General features: G+C 46.8%; 1 pseudogene; it reads right to left on the bottom strand.

Moving 5' to 3' along the window:
• Nucleotides 1–11,512: 11,512 nt before the first annotated feature.
• Nucleotides 11,513–12,267, bottom strand: LOC147748851 (prolyl-tRNA synthetase associated domain-containing protein 1 pseudogene; annotated as a pseudogene).
• Nucleotides 12,268–12,822: the final 555 nt, after the last annotated feature.

Genomic DNA, 12,822 nt, shown 5'->3' with positions numbered 1-12,822 from the left:
TACCCGAGTCCCCACCCATCTGTCTTTTATCACCGCCAAGTCCAGTTTCATTTGTTTGATTAAAGCCAATCCAGACAATTCTACCAGATCGTTTTCGCCCAAGTGCAGTATCAATAAATCAGGAGTACCCCATGCCGCAGCCAACTTAGTTAAAACAGGAAAGAGCTCCCTCCATTTCATCCTCCCTAAACCTTTCCAAATCACCTCATGGTCATTACTATACAAACCCAGACCTCTCCCACACAGCTGCTGTTCAGCAAAGTTCGCTGCCCATTTTACTATTGAGTGGCCAACAATCCAGGTCCTCTTTTTCCGAGGAAAATCCGCCACTCGACCTGTGATGGAAAAAACTAACATTAATACTAATCCAGAAACCCCTTTTTTTTTTTTTTTTTAAACATTTACAATCTGACATATTTAAAGCAACAATTAGATTTCCATCTCCCAATTTGCTGCAATTCCTCTTTTCCCCAACCCAACCTAGCAGCTTCGGTAGCCGCACCGATTCTAAAAGAGTGCGTCCCAAAACTTCGCGGATTTTCCCCCACCAACGCCAAGGCCTTTCTCAAAACAGCTAAAAATTGGAAACAATTCAACTGCGTTTTATTCTCATGGCAAAATATCGCTCCTTCCTGAAATACTGCTGAATGAACAAATGATTCCCATGCCCCCACCGGGCAACAACCCCCCACCCCACTCCGTCCGAGCAGCACCAGCATCCCACACCCTTTCTGGTCTGTCTTTGACTGCCTCACCTTAATCTGCAACAGTCCATTTCCCAAAATTTTGATGTCTGAGGACTGGATCCCCACCTGATTTCGCAACCCAAGTAACTCCGATATCCTAGATGCACCAAAGAACAACCACACCATACATAACTTGAAACGAGACCATTCCCATTCATTATAACAACAGACGGGCAGAACACCCAACAGTTTTTGTAATAAGGCAAAAGTAATGGGATCTCGCAACTTTTTCGCATGCCAGATGCTTCTCCCAAACCCTTTTAACATTTTTTGTAAACGGAAGCCCATCCGGAACTCACACCCCAAAAACAATTGGCTATAAAAAGAAATACCTGCCAACTTGCCTGAAATAGTCGAGGGCGACAAACCTTTGTCTATCAAATACAACACAAACTCCCACATAAACTGCTCATTTTGCACCGCTGTACCGTTCATGCCGCGCTGAGAAGCATAGCCTAAAAAACCAGACCATGCCAGCTGATAACTGCGTCTCGTGGAGCCCGCTAATGACTGTTCAACCAACTCCGCCATTCTCAGTTCCCCAGGTCCCACATGCTCGACGGGATAGATGTCCTGCATCTGTCCGCTCCAGGTGCCAATTCCCGAAACCTCTGCCACTGACAACGAGATAAAGCGTCGGCAATTGAGTTGTTGACTCCAGGAATGTGTTGAGCTCTAAAAACAATATTCAACTGCAGAACACGCAACATGAACGCCCTTAACAACTGCAGCACCCGCACATCCTTAGCCCGTTGCCCATTAACCAGGCTTACCACTGCCATGTTATCTATATGAAACAACACGCAGCGGTCTCTGAATTCTTCCCCCCAAACCTGCAGTGCCACCAAAAGTGGGAAGAACTCCAAAAAGGCGATGCTACGACCTTGCTGCAACCACAGTGGCGGCCACCGCTCCGCACACCATCTTCCTTCCCAGAATAAGCCGAAGCCCATGGCCCCAGCCGCATCAGAGAAAATTTGCACTGGCCACACTGTGTCTTCTGTCACAAAATTGACGGACACTCCATTGAACTCTTCCAAAAATCTCAACCATATGATCAAGTCCTCCTTGATTTTTGATGTCAAGCGTATGTGATGGTGGGGCAAAGATGCCCCCGCCATCGCAAAACCCAGGCGTCTACAAAAGGTCCTACCTGCCCTGACCACTCTGCATGCAAACGTCAAGTACCCCAGAAGCCTCTGGACCTGCCTCAGCTGCACTTTCTTGGCTCCTAACATTTCCTGAAGAAAAAGCCTGATCTCCTGTACTTTTGCCAAAGGCAAACGGGCCACCATTGCCGTGGTATCTATTTCTATACCCAAAAAGGTCAATGTTGTCGTTGGACCTTCCGTCTTGTCTTCCGCCAATGGCACACCAAACTCACTAGCCATGTCTTGAAAACATGCCAAAGCCTTAGCACATTGCTCCGTACCAGCTTTTCCTACAAACAGAAAATCATCTAAGTAGTGACATACCGACGCATGTTCTGATCGTCGGATGACACACCACTCCAAACATTTGCTAAATGTTTCGAACAATGAGCAAGAGATAGCACAACCCATAGGTAGCACACGGTCCACATAGTACTCTCCTTCAAAATACATACCATGCAACTCGAAATCCACTGGATGTATAGGTAAAAGACGGAAGGCTGCCTGAATATCACATTTGGCAAGGTCAGCTCCCACCCCAGCTTTGCGCACCATCTGTAGAGCATCGTCCACTGACGAATATGACACAGCAGAATCAGTGGTGGAGATGAAGTCATTTACTGACTGCCTTTCCGGCCAAGACAAATGATGAATCATGCGAAACTCGCCTTGCGCCTTCTTTGGAATAATGCCAAGAGGTGACACTATCAAATTTGGCAAGGGCATCTCGAAAAAGGTACAATTATTCTGCCTAAATCCAACTCCTTTTGCAACTTCATCCTCACCACCGTAGACAGCTCCTTTGCAGATCTGAGGTTATCCGCCCAACGCAAAACTCTGGGACCTTGGTAGCCTATTCTAAAACCCAGCCAAAAGCCCCAAAACAACTTAGCTGCCGCCTCCGAGTAAATCTCCAGATAACTCAAATCGCTTGCAATCTAATTGGGGTAGGAGCCTTTTGGAATAAGGGTTGGCAATGTCCCTCGCCCCCTCTGAGCAATTTTGTCCTGCCTAATCTCCGTGTGCCACTGTGTACGGAGCTAGCTACTGATGAACTGGGGCTCCCTCCCCCCTCTTTATCCTTCCTCCCCCCATGCCCTGCCAGTGATTGTAAACTTTCCACTGTTTTTGTCCCCAACCCTTCGCCCCCCGCCACCACCCCCTGACCACCCTCCGCAGGCGCAACACCTGAACCACCTGCCAACGGCCGTGTCCAAGCAGCCCAGCAGTCTGTCTTACCTGCTGGTAACTGCGAAGCTCGTTGACGAAAATCTCCCAGACCATCACGCTTATGATGTCCGCTCTGATTCCTACGTGCCGGTGAGAGAACCGCTCCAGAACTCTGAAACACACTGGCAGAAGTTAATTGTCCTACCCCCCAACCTCCACCCTTCCATCAGGAATAATAATTCTCATTTTCTTTATCAGATTCATCATCATCACCTTCATGATTTTTGTCAACTTCTGAAATTACAAAACTTGTACCTGGCCTATTGCCAGACGTCACGTTCGTAAACTGGCCATGTACCTCAGACTCAGGCCTCCGTGTAAAGCGCCCAGTCGCAGGTATAAAATCCGCACCAGATTCGCTTCTTGAACTAACCCCTCCCCCAAAAGCCGCACTCTGCTTCGCAGATTGAGACAAAAAGAACTGCTCATCCGTTACCAAACCAGCAGCCTCCGTAAGGTACTCGCCGCTCAAGCGAGGAACCGTTCTATACTTACCTGATAACTGTAAAGCTGAATTACCAGACCTTTGCTTCACCGGCATCTCATCATGCTCCACCCACACCCATTGGCCCTGCTGAGCCTCGGACCCCGCATCAAAAGCCACCTGATGGCGCCCAGGCGGAGGCCTAGCGTCTGGAAACAACGCACCATTTCCCCTCATTTGCCCCACACAACCTCTGCCACCCTTATCCCCCCGCCTCCCACTCCGGAACAGCCCAACTCAATGCTTCCACACCACACCCCCCACCATTTGATTATCCTGTGGAAAATAAGTATCATATGCTACATCCCCATCGACACCCTCATCAATGAATTGCTTTGGGGGGCCTCTAGGCTGAGGAACAATAATGTCCTGGCAGTCCATTAACTCCTCCTGCTGTAGTAGATCCTCTAATTCTTGTGCACCGCCCCTGTCATCGTCGCCTTCCTCAGCTCCTGACTGTCCATATTCTTCGGACTCACTATCACTGGAATAATCTACCAAAATCTGTTTCTGCCTTTCAAAAGAAACTTCTGGTGCTATGTCAATTCTATTGCTGATCTGCGATGTACCTTCTGACCTCTGAGGCATATCTGCTGACCCTGTCATGCTGGACTTTATCCGTGCCACTCTTGACACCTGTGACGCAGGGACCATATTTTCCTCGAACACCCTGTCAACATCCCTCTCTGCCAGCTGAAACTGCGACACACACGTGTCAAACACACCACCAGCTCTGCCTCCGCGCCTGCCAGCACGTCTTCTGGCTTGTGTGGTAGCTAACCTTCGGCTTGCCTGCATCGCACTTGGGGCCGATGCCGAGCGCAGGGGTGGGGGCTTCTTACCCCGTCCGCCTTTTGCTCACTGAACGCGCTCTCCTGGCTCTCACCGCCGGCACCTTTGCACCGCCCTCCTCTTCAGAAACATTACTGGGAACCGACCTGCAGGCAGCCACAGCGCGCAGGACTCCCTCCGCTGCTAGGCGACGGGGACGCTTCACTGCTACTGAGGTGTCTACCACAGCGTCAGGCCTCAGCAAATCACTCCGACCAACTGCCACCAACGCTCTAATTTCCTCTCTAGCAATGTCATCAGCCGCCATTCTTCAAATACTGACGAGAAATCGTCGAAAAAACAGCTCACAGAACGTGTGACAGCGCTGACAGGATTACCTCACAGCTGCTCCTGTCAAACGCGACACCACGCTCCTCTCACTCGCTCAGAGTGACGTCAAACCCTCCCTCCCCTCCCCGCACTTGGACCTAACCCCTCCCACCCTCCCGCCACCCAATCAGGCCGCGTGAGGTCGTCCCTCGCGCGAAATACCCCAGGGGGACATCAGCTTTGCCAAGTCCCCCTGGGGGCCCATTGGTATGAAACACCGCAGCGAGCACTCTGGTCGCAACACCCGTGGCAGTGGGTACTTGTAGAGAGGAGATTGCTTCTGTGAAGAAGGTGAGCAAAAGACTGGCGGTTACATATGGACGCTTGGTGTTGATTGTTCGGTAGGGGTCAGAAACAGCAGTAATTATATTGTTGGTTTTTACTTTTGGCAGTGATTAGAAGTAGTGACGGTCAAGCTACGTGTCTACATGGATCAGGATTGGGAAGACCGGTACCTTTGAAGATTACGATATGCGTGTTTTGTGACACTGATCTGAGTGAGCAGATATGGTTAGCTACTTCGTTATAGGGAGGTTGTGTGTAATCATGTCTCTAGGTATATTCTCTTTTTAGATTATATACACATCTCAGGACGTGAGTATTCTCAAGTGTTTTTTAGATATGTAAGAATTCACACACAGAGTTGGGGTTTATACTTAGAAATGGTTTCCCGTCTTTTGAATTGGTAGGTTCATCTCAATAGTCAGTGATGAACACTCAGCCGGGTGTTTTCTACATTTGGAGTGAGTTTTCCACATTATTTCCACTCGAGGTTTTTGGCACAAAGGTGATGGTTCTTTCTTTTTTTCACATTTAGTTTTGATCCGGCATTCATGATTAAGTTACATTGAAAGAAATTATTCTGTACTGTTGTGCTTGTTATACTCTTTTTTCCTTGGTTTTTAGTGCAATCACCTGACGAAGGGACCTCATCTAAGTCCCGAAATGCATTGGGCTTAAGTCATCTTGATTGTATTATATATTATGTGATTGTGTATCAAAAATGTTAGTTCTGTTAACGTTTTCAAAAACAATGTTACTATACAAATGTTGAAGGTATTGTTTAAACATTTGCTGATTGGCTTATGAATAAACCGCAAGACTAAGGAGTCTTAAATAGTTCTTTTCCAAATTGAGTAAAGATCAAAAAAATCCTATTTATGTTGTGCGCATCCTGAGTCTAGTAGGCAGGTTCTGCAAACTAGCCCCACTTTAGAAGATGCAGGAAAGGCACTGGGGGCCCGTATAACAGAGGACAAATGGGTGATACATGTTAAGGACATGTTTCAGTGCCCCCGACAGGAATACACTTACTAGATTGGGGGGGAAATCCAACTTGGTCTTTTCTTTAGAAGAGGTTAGAAAGGGTATTGCTGGGCTGTCCAGCAATAAAGCTCCAGGACCAGATGGCATCCCACCTGATCTTTACAAATCCGATTTGAATCTTTGGGCACCAGCGGTCATCAATGCAGCAGTAAAAAACTGCACCCCTGGTTTCTTGGCCACATCTACTATAGTCCCAGTACTCAAAAAGGGTACTAGAGATAGCACCCATTGCTGTAGGCCAATCTCTCTATTGGACTCAGTGGTCAAGGTGGTTGGTCGTATCCTTTTAGATAGGTTGACCAGCTGGGCAGATAATGATGCCATATTAGCCGATGCCCAGTATGGTTCCCATCCGGGACGGTCGACCGTGGACCAGTGTTTAAACTTATTTTTGATCCTTAACAAGTACACAGTTGCCAGGCCAGGCACAATCCACCTGGCCTTCAAGGATCTGTCATCTGCATTTGATCACATAAATAGAACAAAGCTCTGGCAGGCCATGTTGTCCATCGGGGTGGAAGTTGATATTGTCCATTTCCTGCAGGACCTCCATAGAGATACTATGTCTGAGGTTCTTTACACTCAAGACATGAAGGTTACTCGCCAGCTCTTTATAAAAAGAGGAGTCCGACAAGGGTGTATCTTGGCTCCTTTTTTGTTTAACTTATATATTAATAAACTAGAGAAGTTTTTATTGGAGTCGAAGGTGGACTATTCCCAGGTGAGTCGTCGTGGCCTGCCCATTTTATTGTACGTGGATGATGCGATCCTTATGGCCTGGACCGGAAGAGGGTTGCACACACTACTTAAAGCATTTGCTTCATTTATGGAGGACCAGGATTTGTTGATAAATAACTCAAAATCCTATGTGATGCAGGTAGGATTACACACAAGAAAGCGTTGTCCTTTCAAGGTTGGATCTGCCCAGGTTCCACGCACAGATGTCTTTTCCTATCTGGGGTTCCTGATAAACGACAAGTTGAAATGAGGGCCATTGAAACAGAGAAAGAAAGGAGCTTTTGTGCGTGCCAACACAGCCATTTTTAACTTTCCCTCTAGACTAGGAAGGAGACCGATCGGGGCGCTACTGCAGATATATAGGGCAAAGTGTATTGCTAAACTCTCCTATGTTAGTGAAATCTGGGGCTATACCGTTCAGGAAGAACTCCAAGTGGCTGAAAGCTGTTTTTTTAATGCTTTCTATGTGTGCCCCAGGGAACTTGCTGGGGGTGTGCTATCTCTCTGACCTGCTGGCCTTTCTCCCAGTGTTTTTGTGTGTAAATATCTGGGAACAACCCTAAACAAATTGATCCTGAAGGATTGTTTGGTCCTCGACTATGCCCATCACATCGCCTGGCTGAACTATATAAAGGGATGTTTCTTGAGTTTGGGGAGAGCTGACTTACTTTCTAACCCAGAATCTGTGAACAGGAAAGACCTGTGGTGGGAAAAGGAGTCCTTTTTTAGACTGAGAACCTTAGACAGCAAAGGTTGGGAGCTGAGGAAGACTAGTGTATGCAGATTTGTCATCCTGAAAACGGTGTAATCTACACACTATGGGGTCCATTAGGATGTTGGGCGGTGGCACCACCGCGGTGCTGGCGGGGTGGAAAAATGCCTTTTTCCGCCCGCGAGCAGCAATACTCACGTCCGCCATATTAGTATAGGAAAACATAGGTAATTTCCGATCCGCCGCTGAGCGACGCGCACCGCCATCAATGTGCACCCGCCACCGCGGCGGTGTGAGCAAATGGAGACTCTCCGCTGTGCGGAATGACGTCCGCCCCGCTCCACAAATTTGGATGGCCCAAACAGGCAGACGCACAGCAGCGGAGACACCGGCCAACCAGAGAAGGCAGAAATTCGACAGCGGAGCGCGAGAGCAGAGACCCGGTCCTCTCCACCCGGTCATGAACACCATGGACCCAGCCCTACATATGCATCCGGTGATGTACCTGCTACAGCACTACCATCAAATGAGCCGCCACGGACGACGCCGCAGGTATGCAACTACACAAATACAACACACAACACACAGGCTGACACAGGGTGCAATTCCACCACATACACCCTGCTGGGGGTAACAACACATTCAGAAAGGCACCCACACATTACCCACCTGCCACCAAATCACCCCACTGCATTCTGAACGCACATCGACCGTGAACTAGCAGCAACGTCCCGTTCCCGGTCACGTCACTGCCACGGTCAACACATGCGCACAATGCAGAAGGCAGGGCCACTCCAAGGCATGGGCAGGGCACAAAGACCACAGGGACACACCACCCCCAAACACACATCAATACACCCCATAAAGTCACAGGCCAGGTGCCCATCCTGGGCACCCCATGCACACCAACAAGAAACAATCAACAAGCAGAGCAAAAGGCAAGCACAATACACACCCTGCACGACACAACAAACAACCAGGGAGACAGCCACTGCAGGAGTGGCTGACAAGGAACACACAGCACCAGTGCCACACACACTGAAGGCTGACAATCCTTGACAGCACATACACACACCCTGGGTGTAGCTACAAACATAAGACACACACAGGGAAGCTTGAACATATGCCTGTCCAAAAACAACACAAACACCACAGGAACACACACAGAACCCTAACAGAAACAGACATACCCTGTCAGCCAAACAGTGGAAAGGCAATGGGAGCACAAACACAACATGAGTGCACAACATCATCACTCAGGAACAAAACACACACAACATACCACAAATCACACAAGAAGTGCACCTGCACAGAACCACACTGCTACATCAAACCAACCACAGATGTGCATGAAATTAAAAAACAACAAACACCACAGGACTTCAGGGGATGCACATCAGGGAATGCCAAGCCCACATACACACAGCACTGTATGCAAAACAAGCAGTGTGTGCACACCAAGCAGAACAGCTACACACAGACATGACTGACACAACCCCAACACACACACCACTAATCAGCACAGCACACCCAGGAAGTGAAGCAATACCACAGCCAACACACATACATCCAACACAACAACAACAGAATGCACCACTCTGGGATACAAGAGCAGAACCATCTTCACCAGAGCACTGGGCAGCACACACAGCTGAAGTGCACATGAGCAATCCTCACTATTAAATAGCACAAGAACATCACACATAGGCCATTGGGGCAATGTCCAGAGTGGAACATCACTCTTGGCCCAAGAACTGCACCACAAGGCACAGTGTTACAAATGAAGTGATGGGGAGGCACATACACATGTAAACCAATGGGACAGCTGACATCAAAGTCAACTGACTTGCATGTCAGTAGTAGAAATGTAAGGGGTGTACCATACACAAATAGAGGGAGTGCAGACCCACAATGGCTAGGCACAAGTGGCACACATAGGGGATGGCATTACACCACACACACCATGCCACACACACCATGCCATACAGGGGGATAAAAGGCACCATGTGTCAGGATTACAGGTCCCAGGCGTCATATTTTAAAGAGACACTTGAAGAGTGACAGAAGGAAGCCTCAGTTGTCCTGGAGACAATTAGTGGCTCACCATTTTATGAAGACCTTTTAGATTGCGGCTGCGGTTTCTCGCTGTAATCCAACATGGCGGCTGCCGCGATCATTTAGTTAGCGCTCTAGTGTTTTTCAGCGCTTCAGGTGACAGTTAAGTGCGTGCGCGACCGTCTATGCTCTGGGCACTTCAACTGTCAATTTTACGGGAGTAGCAGCTTGTTTCCTGAGCTCCGGTTTTTCCTGTCAGAGTACTTTGTGAAGAATTCTCCGCTCGCCTATTTGTTCATTTCTGTTTTTGGAAGAGTTCCAGTGAGGAGGTCGGTAAGCAGAAAATTTCAGACTTCGTGGGACTACAGGTATTGCGGTGGCTGGTTGTAGGAGAGACTTGTAAGCGTCTCTTCTCCTAGCTTGCTGCGGACCTTTGTCATTCATTCTCGTAATAATTTTGGAAGGCGTTTTGGTTCCAGTATCCTGTACTTCTTCCTAACCTGAAGAAGCATCTCAAGTGCACAGGAATTCTTTAGTTGCTTCAAAGTTTAAGGGCGTATTAGTTTCTGAATGATATGCACTTTAAGAACAGCTCATAATTCTTAAGAATTGAAGAATAGCCAGTCAGTGTTTCAAGAGACTTTGAGACAGTATATTGTGTGACAACCTAAAGGATTTTAAGAGCAGTTTACCTTCAAGTAGGTGTAAATATATATATATATTTGTGCTTACCAACTTACCTGCGAAGAACTTCATTTGCTCATGATACAACGTTCACTTGAAAAGAAATACAGAAAGACAGTTGAATAAAGTTATTCATTTATAAACAGACAATAACAAGAGAGAGGCATTCACCACTGTGAGCACAGGTAAAGGAATAGGAAAAGGCTATTTAGGCAGGCATGTATTTTCTAGTCTAGATTTGAAAACTGTTGTGTGAACTAGTAATCTTGTGCTTTGTGATTACAGGTGTAGGAGTTCCCTCACGGAAATTCCAGTTGAGCAAGACACCGCAGTGGCAGTCTCTCTTTCTCTCCAATTCCCCTTTCCCCCTCTTTACTGCTAGTTAAAAGAGATTTTGGCTGTAGTGGAGTAGGGGAGCTGGGAAAAAGTCTTCTGATCCTGTGGAAGCCTGGTTCTGGTATTCGGCGCTCGACAGATTGAAGTGCCTGACAGAATCTTCCACCTGGTCAGAATGGCTGAAGGTTTAGATGTTAAGGGGTTAGCATTAGTTCTAGAAGGTATTCAAAAACAATTGAGTGATACTATGGCGGAGGTTAGGAGGTCGGGTCAGGAGGCTGGTGTTCTACGTAGAAGGTTTGATGAGTTTGTGGCAGGCTCCAGTACATTACCTAGGGAGTCTAGTTCGCAACCATTCTCACCCTCTTCATCCACCACTGAGTTATCCACACAGGTTATCCATGCATTCTCCCCCACTATTCCTTTGGCAGCCCCAGAGAGATTCATGGGTGACCCCCTCAAGGCTCAAATATTTCTCACACAATGTTCCTTACATTTCCTATGCAAACCTATTATTTTTAAAGAGGACCAGTCTAAGGTGGCTTTCGTACTGTCATATCTGAGCGGAAATGCGGCTGCATGGTTCATGCCCCTGGTATCTACCAATGATCGAGTATTATACAACTTTGAAGAGTTCAAGACAGAGTTTTTATGCATTTTTGATCGTAGAACCAGTTCTCAGGCAACAGATAACGAACTTTTGGATTTGAGACATGGTAATAGGGATCTGGTGGCGTATCTGGCGCAATATAACAAGCTAATAGTGGAGACTGGGTGGCCAGTAGAGAAAAGAGCAGCGCCTAAAGGACGAGCTTAAGGATGGTCTCGCTCAGATTCCGAAGAGAGCCACGGATGTTTCTGAGTTTTTTTGTTGTTTTTTGTTTCGTTTCTTGCAATTTATTCCAAGGGCTAGAAATGTTAAAATTGTTTCTAGGGCCAGTTTATCTGCATTGGGTATTGTTTTGCATCCATGACATGGCAAGGATGCACCGCATTTCAGAATCCCATCATGCTGTAATCATGTTTTATATCCATTTCTTCACAGTGATTCTCAATGTATTTACTGCCTGAGTACTTAAATTAATCATCAAATTTGATCATTATAGGTTCATGCCCAATTTTCTTCACAGAAGCCAAAAAGTCATCTGGCTTTAACCCCATGGTGGCGGAATTTGTCATTGGATGAAAGTACACTTTTTCATAGCCTCCTTCCAGAAAACGTGAATCCAGGACAAATTTCACATCTCCGTTAGTACAGAATAGAGCCAGTGGTTTCGCGCAGCCTAGGACCACTTTCAGTTTTTCTAACATTGTAGCTTCATCAGCAAACCGCAGATTTCGACTCCCAACGTTCAATTTTTTGGCAAGATCATTAAGGTTTATCTGTGTGTCATGAAGAACTGTAACTAACCAGAGGCTTTTGTTCTTCTTGTCCTTCAGAAATAGATTTTTACTGTGAGCTCCACTCAAGTGCTGAACATGAGGCATCATTTCTTCAACTGTGAAAACCTCGGGGTGTTCCAGGCAGACGGCCTCGATGTTGAGCGCCTTTAGGTATTCCTCCAGCTCCGCTCGCAGCCCGGTGCTGGACATGGTGGCCCTGTGTGGCTGGCAAACAACCCTGCAACTGTAAAGATTTCGGAGAGCCCTGTGTAGAAAATGTTGTAATGTACTTGCAATCTTCTTCGAGTTCTAAACTGATGATAGCCTTTATTTCAATCAAGGCCAGAAAACACTTTTGCACCATTTAGTTGGGTTATCATTTCAACAATATGTGGATCTGGATATAGTTCTTTTTTAATTGCCTTGTTTTCCTGACGCATGTCAACACATTAAGCGTTTAGTTTCTTCACTGTCCTTTTTAGGCACTAACCATTGGATCGAATCAGTAGAACGCTCTATAATGCCATACTTTAGTAACGATTTAAGCTCTTTTTCAACAGCTTCTTTAAGTGGGATGCAATTTGTATATGTCTCTGAGCAACAGGACGTACAACCTCATTAATGTGCCATGTCACTTTCAAAGCCTCAAGTTTTCTACCCCATGAAACAATGAAGGGAATTGACTTACTATTTTGTGATGAGCATTCATATTATAAATTCACGGAATTCAGTCACATATCAGCAGCTGTGCTGAAACTGAGCAAACAAGCACTGATGCTTTACCTTAAATCACATGGATGTGTATTACGCCTTTGT

This window comes from Lissotriton vulgaris, chromosome 1_1 (assembly GCF_964263255.1).
Source record: "Lissotriton vulgaris chromosome 1_1, aLisVul1.2, whole genome shotgun sequence".
Taxonomy (NCBI): domain Eukaryota; kingdom Metazoa; phylum Chordata; class Amphibia; order Caudata; family Salamandridae; genus Lissotriton; species Lissotriton vulgaris.
Note: the sequence above shows the minus strand (reverse complement) of the source record. Positions and strands in the feature narration are given on the sequence as shown.